Raw genomic sequence first — 7,500 nt, 5'->3', positions numbered from 1 at the left:
GTGTTTCAGTTTTATGCCGCTTTGGTTTCCTCTTCTTCTTCTTCTCTCCTTTGTGTTATTCCTTCGTGTCCGACGATGACGTCTATGCGTTTCTGTCTCGTTTGGTGTTGACTCGCATATGGCCATGGAGCCCCAGTTTAGATCTGCATAGGCATCTGCAGTGAGGGCAGGGCAACAGCTGTTCGGGTTCTTGGGTCATTATGATGGTGCCTTTCTCTTCTCGCTGGTCTAGCCCTCCTCGCTGCTGATGCAGCGGTTCTTCTGATAGCTGTCCTGTGCGTGCTTTGTCAGTGCACGACAGCCGGTCCAGTCCTGTGCAAGCTGCTCTGTTTGTTTCAGGGGGGTACGAGCAGGCGCAGTGTTGGCCTTTACACACAGGGGGTACGAGCAGGCGCAGTGTTGGCCTTTACACACAGTGGGTACGAGCAGGCGCAGTGTTGGCCTTTACACACAGTCTGTAGAGCGTTTGGGGGGCATTCCTCGGTTTCTTTTGCCATGCAAAGTTCACCGTCCAGGGGCTGTTCGATGATTCTGCTTACTTCACACAAAGATACAGCACTGTACTTGTTACTTAAACAACACCGAGAGAGAGAGAGGGGTAGGGAGGGGGTGCAGGGCGGGGGGGGGGGAGGGTTGGATGGAGGGGTTGCAGGGAAGGGGGGGGGGGTGTTGCAGGCGGTAGGGAGACGGAACATCAAAGAGACTGTAATCTTTGACCAGAACCAAAACACACAAAAAAAATACAGAAAGGGTATAGGCCTTTTCAACTACATGTCTGCCAAGATCAAGAAGTGTGATACTTGTTTTCATCAAACAACAATTTTCAATGTGTGAAGTCGTTCAGGAAATCTCCTCAGAGTGACAAATTTTACACCTCTCTGTCTGTCTGTCTGTCTCCCCCCCCCCCCCGCCCCCTTCTGTGTGTATCTATGTCTGTCTTATCTATCCATCTATCTCTGTGTGTATGTATGTATTGTATAGTTAGTATGATTATATGAAACAGAAAATACAGATGACAGCTATTCAGAACAGCATAAAAGTAAAAATTCAACAATGGCTTAAGCCTCCCCGTAATATCTGCTGACCCACATTGCAGATGTCTGACCTGGGTCAGAGACCCTGGCAGGTCGTTTGGAGAGGGAGGGTTGGGTGGGGGGATGGATGGGAGAGGCGGGGGAAGGTGCAGATCGTGCACAATGACGACAGGATGCAGATCGTCATATCTTCCCCTCGGGGAGTTGGGTTACAGGGCCCGGGCTCCAAACGACTTAGTGAGGTGTTGGGGGCCCGCCGACCTGTGGCCGTGCAGACTGTAAATTACCTTGTCTCGGGGCCCGCGTCTCAGCGGATCCCTTTACCACAGACACTCACATCCAGACCCGGGGTAGGCAATTACCTTCTTAAAGCATATTGACGGGCGGATTAAAATCCGCGGGTAGGGAATGACAAACCCCGTGGAAGAGCCCCCTGTACTGCCCCTCCAATGTCCTGCTCAAGCGAGGAGTGGTATGTATCACGTGACGTTGACGTGTGTCAGGTTCGGGTAGAGCTCGGGGTGGATTGGGTAGTCTGAAGGGTGGGCGAGGTGGGTGGGTTGAGCTCTGTGTCGTCATGTTTTGTTGGGTATTGCAGGGAGCTGCAGTGTGTGTGTGTGTGTGTGTGTGTGTGTGTGTATGGAAAGCAGAGAACTTCCGAGGTAGGTCGGATGTACGGCTTGATGTGGTGGAACACTAGCTGCCAGCTGGCTGTCTTACACAGGTCAGGGTGGGACCGCCGAGGGAGAAGAATTAGGGCCTGGTACTTTTTTTTCTTTTTTTTTCCGGAATGAGATTATTTGAGCATAAGAATTATGCTTCTTTTAAGGGGTGTGGTGTGTGATGTCAGTTTTAACACAATGCATGCGAACTGAATGTATTCCTGCACACAATCCGTTCTTTTATTTTTGTTTCGTTTTTGTTTTGTTAATTTTTAAGAACAAGCCTCAGCTGATCAACCTATTTTGAAAGGCTCTTCAGCTGTCACGTACTTATAACTCGTTGCATTTCAAGATCTGAAAATATGTGATGCTGGTTCCTTGCAGTGGTCTCTTTATGATACTGAGACAGATGTCATAATAATCAAAAATCAAATTATTCTAATCCTAGTGGGTAAAAAAAACAACTTGTTTTTCGATCCCGCTCATCCTCATTCTCCATCACCCACCCAACTCTTGAGAACGCAGAGGTGAGGGAGGAAGGGGGGTGGGGGGAGGGAGATGGGCCACAAGGTTTCAAGGGCGAGGAGTGAGGTCAGGACAGCAGTGAGCATCCCCGGCATAACCGCCGTGTTTGAGGAGGAAGCGTCCTGTGTCCCTGCCTGCGAGCCGCCTGACAGCGTACTTGTGGACAAGAATGCAACCCGCATCAGAGCCCTCATTGTGCGGCCCGGACCTCGGCAAACAGCCAAGTGCAGTTCCCGCTCCTTCCACCGTCCTAATATAAACTGTCCACACAGATGGCCGCCCGGGCAAACAGGGCCCATTAGGGGGACTGTTTGGGGGGGCCATTGGACTCCCCAATATTGGCTTGTGTGCACGGGGGAGGCACGCGGCTCACACGTTCACACGCGAGCTTCTTCTTCGTCGGCACCTCGACACAGACAGTGAGAAGGACTGGATACTGTATATGTTGCTCGAGTGGCCTGCCGTCGTGGAAAGAGAGCTGTAGAGGAACTTGCCTTTCATTTATTAAAAGAAAAGAAAAGAAAAAAGTAGAGGGTCGGGAGGATCAACCTATATCTGTTGTGGGAATATCAATTATTACAACAAACGGATTGTTGGGCTTTGCAACATTTGTCTTGCTGTTAAATGCATACAATCAAATGAATGACCGAGGGGAGGGGGGTTGGGGGGGACTTTTGGGCTTAGAAGCAAGGGTTCTTGGAACTGAATATGGGTTTCTCAACCCACCCCATCCCATTGTTTCCGTCCATCTGTGATCGTCCTCTGACAAGACCTGATTCAGTGGTCAGCCGCCTGCCTGACTTTTAGTGGGGTATCTCTCCGGACTGAAAGGGGTCTGCTGCATTCGTGCAGTGAAACAGTTGTGTTGTTAGGGCCATTTTCTTTAGCCAGATGACTATTTAGTAAACATTTCAAAATTTCCGGGATTTTCTTTTGGTTTGTTCTCACCGCCCGCAAAGGATGACCCTAGACCCCATTAGATCCTTCTAAGCTTGTCCTTGTATGCATGTACACACATGGATGAGAGAGAGAGAGAGAGAGAGAGAGAGAGAGAGAGAGAGAGCTCTAGCTGTTCCTCTTCCATCAACAGAATAACATGTTTTACTTGATTCTGCATTTGATTAAGACCTGCTGAAAAGCCTTGACTACAGTTGGAACGACACGCAGACACGTGGACCGAGCGATACATTTGATTTCTTCTCATCGTATTATTTCCCGTGAAAACTTCCCAAGGGAGAAGAGGAAGAGCGTGAGAACCGAAAAAGGCAGGACTCAGTGGCACGTTTCCTGTTCTCTTGTCCGTTGTTGATCCACGCTCTATTATGATTGAAGCGAAACCATTGGCAAAACCGTGCACCCATCGGAAATGACGCAAAACCGCGTCGAGATCGGTTGAAAAGGCTCCCGTTGTTTTCGTCTTCTGCCCCTCCTATTCTCGCGCGCGCGCGCGCGCACACACACACACACACACACACATATATATATATATATATATGTATATATATATATATATATATATATATATATATATATATATGCGCGCACACACACACACACACATATATATATATATATTTTTTTTTTCTAGTTTCATTGTGATTTGTGTACATGCTCATGTGCACGCACGGGCTTGGGTTCTCTCTCTCTCTGTCTCTCTCTCTTCTTTTCTTTCTGGCTCTTTCAATTGAATGCACTCATATATATATATATATATATATATATATATAGAGAGAGAGAGAGAGAGAGAGAGAGAGAGAGAGAGACGTACAAGGACACACATTGTCGTGTATTCTTAGTGTGTTGTGGCTGGCAAAACAGCTGTGCAGATGTGTTGTTACGTTCATGTATTCATTAATCAACATCACAACATTAACATGAATACAAACTGCTTTTCCCCATTTCTGAAGATTGGTATTCGACAGCACAGCAGTGCAGCTGTGGAAAGCGTTCTTGAATAAATAGACAAACAAACAAACAAACAAAATAATGTTTATGAAACATAACCGAAAGTAAACAGGACGGAATAAGTCAATGTCAAGTTGTCAACAAAACCACGAGTTGCACACACACACACACACACACACACACACACACACACACAGCAGAGCTGTTTTATTATCACTTTAAATCGAACCGTGTGGGATTTGTGTGTGAGTGTTGGGGGGGGGGGGGGGGGGGGGGGGGGCAGTGTACGGTTTTGAACCTGTCATCTGCCAGTTGGACTCTGGTGGAACCAAAGCAAGCCTCCAGTACAACCGCAAAAGACTGCAGTGCCGAGTTTGAGGTCTGAACAAAGACAGTCATAAAACAATAGCGCTGCCCTTTGTCCTTCTCAGTTTGCCGCCGCCAACTGTCAACAAGTACCAAGATTGATAGAGAGAACCGGGTGAAAAATGAGGGGTGCGGAGGGGGGGGGTAGGGTTGGCTGAGGGGGGGGGGGGATATCAAACGCGTGAAGTGGTCTCATTCCAGAGGCGTAAAGTCTTCATGTCCAAGCACCCCTCGTTAACCTGCAATGGGTTTTTGTTGGTTATGTTTTCCTTTTTCTTCTTCTACGTAGCGCAAAGCGAAGAAGGGGTGAGGGAAAGATGTGTGGGACCCAATCGTTTGACACCTCCATTTCCGCAAACGGTTTTTATCGCTCGTGGACTTATGGACTGGACTGCATGCAAGCAGAAAGGGGTGTTGGCTAAGTTGGTGGTTTGAAAAATAATAGCGTCGAAGAAAAAAGGGGGTAGAATTTTACACAATGCTATTATTAACCTGAAAGTTCCATTGTATTGATAATGTGCGCAAACGTGACGCAGTGGTGTCTCCAAACAAGGATTAGTGCGGAGGCACTTCATACGTTGTACAAGTTCACTGCTGTCTGCGCCTTCATCAGCTATCGTTACGAGCCCTTCCCTTTACTCCTCTCTCTCTCTCTCTCTCTCTCTCTCTCTCTCTCTCTCTCTCTATATATATATATATATATATATATATATAACACACACACACACACACACACACACACACACACACACGAGTAGAAAGACACACACGGAGAGAGAGAAAGAAAGGCAGGCAGGCAGAACGACAGGCTGACAGATGAACAAAGTCTGAGAGAGCTGAATACAGAATGAGCAGTATTCTGCTGTCGTTTTGAATTAAGTGGCAAAACCCGTCAGATAAGCTGAGCACCAGCCAGGAATCAAAATCGACAAATCTACAGCTTTTTACCGGAACTCATAATAATAACCACTTGTTTCGTGTGAAACTGTTAACAGACTGTGGGTGTAGGGGGGTGGGGGGGGGGGTACGGATGAAACCTAGGGGATCTTATAGACCTGAGTGGGCTCAGAGCTGTGGGGAACATAGACATACTCCCCAAAAATCACTACGACCAACTTAATGTAATAGAGAAATAAAGAATGATATGGGAAGAAATAACTAAGACAATCCCAGCCCATAATCACTGCATAAATCGCGCGTTCCTCCCAGACTGTGCGCCTTTATCAAAGCTTGTATGGAGGGTGGTCACAACTGTCACTCCCAAGCTTGTCACGTGGGCTCCGACTCTCGACCCTCGCTGATACGCCTGAAATTCCTCACAGACCTTGTAGAAGACAATCTCCCGTATCTGTCCAAGTGGGCTTTAAACGCCACAAGTGGTTTGGCGATTGACATTGTCACGGATTCGGCTCTAGCGGTTTATTTATGGATTTGGGGGTTGGTGGGTGGGTGGAGTGTGGTGGGGTATATGATAATTTGTTTGGGCGCAGTCTCTCTTTAAGCTGTACAGATCCATACTTGTGCATATCTATCTTCTACTTCCTCCTCTCTCTCCCCCCCCCCCCCCAGACACACACACACAACATTATAAATGTAAAATACACTGCATGATGATATGTGTATATTAGACACACACACACACACAATTTATTATAAATGAATAACATTGCATGATTATATATGTATATTACACACACACACATACACACACACACACACACACACACACACACACACACAGATGGACTGACGGACGGACGGACGTGCACAGAGAGCGATGGGGCATGGAGGGAGGGAGGGGGGCAGGGCGGGAGGGGGAGGGGCAACGTAGCATTCCTGAACGCAATCGTAGAACAAATCATAAAGCAAGACGGACTTGCATCAACAGTCATCTCATGAAAATATTAAGCCTCACAGAATCCACGGCGTAGCAACTTAACAGGAAACCAAAACCTCCGTTGACTGCAAAATGTCTTTCACAAACGAGCTGGCACTAATGGAAACAGAGAAACAAGGGCGTCAGTTGCGTATCGTATCTCTTTCAGAAAAGCGGAGACGCCGTATGTTACAGGCACAACTTCGAGACTACAGACAACGTGTGTGTGTGTGTGTGTGTGTGTGTGTGTGAGAGAGAGAGAGACGCTGAAGATGGAATGAATTTTACGAGAGTGCAGTTACGATAGGTTATACAGTGACTATCCACTGTTCTTCCCAGAATCGTTCACCTTCACTCGAACACCCCCCTTCTCTCCCTGTGTTCCCAGGTCTTGCTGATGTCATGGCGAGGGGATGCGGGGTGCTTGACCTCTGCACGGATGACGTCAGCGGCTCTCAGACGCCGGGACTAAGACCCGCCTCTCGAGTCCTGGGGCCCTCAAGACCCTGTGTCCCTTGGCGTGCGTCGTTTTTGAGGTGAGCGCTTCCCCCCATTTATCACGTGGTGTGCTGTTGAATGTGTCACCCGTTCGCTGCTGTCCTGCTGTTCTGTGACGACAGAGGGAGTTAATAATAGTGTGCGAGAGAGAGAGACAGAGAGAGAGAGAGAGAGAAGGGAGTGGAGGAGAGAGAGGGTGGGTGACGGAGAGAGAGAGAGGAGGAGGGTGTGGGCGTGGCGGGTTAAGAAGGGGGCTCGGAGGAAAGCGTGTTTTTCCTTCCTGCTACGATATTTACAGGTGAGCAACCTGTATGAGTTAATGCAATAGATGCAGTGCATTGAGAGAAAGAGGTTGGGGGGAGAGGCAGAGTGAGAGGTAAGTGGGGCAGGGGGCATGCCCAAGGAGTAAGGTAGATGTGGCTAAGGAAGATAGCGATTGTTAAGTGTTCTTCTCGAACTCATCTGTTACCTTTGTCAGAACCTCCCACCGCACTGAGCTGTTCGGTGTTTACCTACCCGCTCCCCGTGAGTATTTGTGTATAACTTCAAGCCATAACTCCTCTCCCTTTTTTAAGAAGGTTTTTTGTTTACAGCTGCTGATTAAAACGTTCTACCCAAGGATATGGTTCACACG

The 7,500-nt window shown here is 48.0% G+C and overlaps 1 long non-coding RNA gene across 1 annotated transcript in view; it reads left to right on the top strand.

The window, feature by feature from the left end:
• Positions 1 to 6,946, top strand: part of LOC143292271 (uncharacterized) — a 115,843-nt gene extending 108,897 nt beyond the window's left edge. Inside the window, exon 6 of the long non-coding RNA XR_013056638.1 lies at positions 6,757 to 6,946. This is a non-coding gene — a long non-coding RNA (uncharacterized LOC143292271). The remainder of the gene's footprint in view (positions 1 to 6,756) is intronic.
• The last annotated feature ends 554 nt before the right edge of the window (positions 6,947 to 7,500 follow it).

This window comes from Babylonia areolata, chromosome 1, assembly GCF_041734735.1.
Source record: "Babylonia areolata isolate BAREFJ2019XMU chromosome 1, ASM4173473v1, whole genome shotgun sequence".
NCBI classification, from domain to species: domain Eukaryota; kingdom Metazoa; phylum Mollusca; class Gastropoda; order Neogastropoda; family Buccinidae; genus Babylonia; species Babylonia areolata.
Note: the sequence above shows the minus strand (reverse complement) of the source record. Positions and strands in the feature narration are given on the sequence as shown.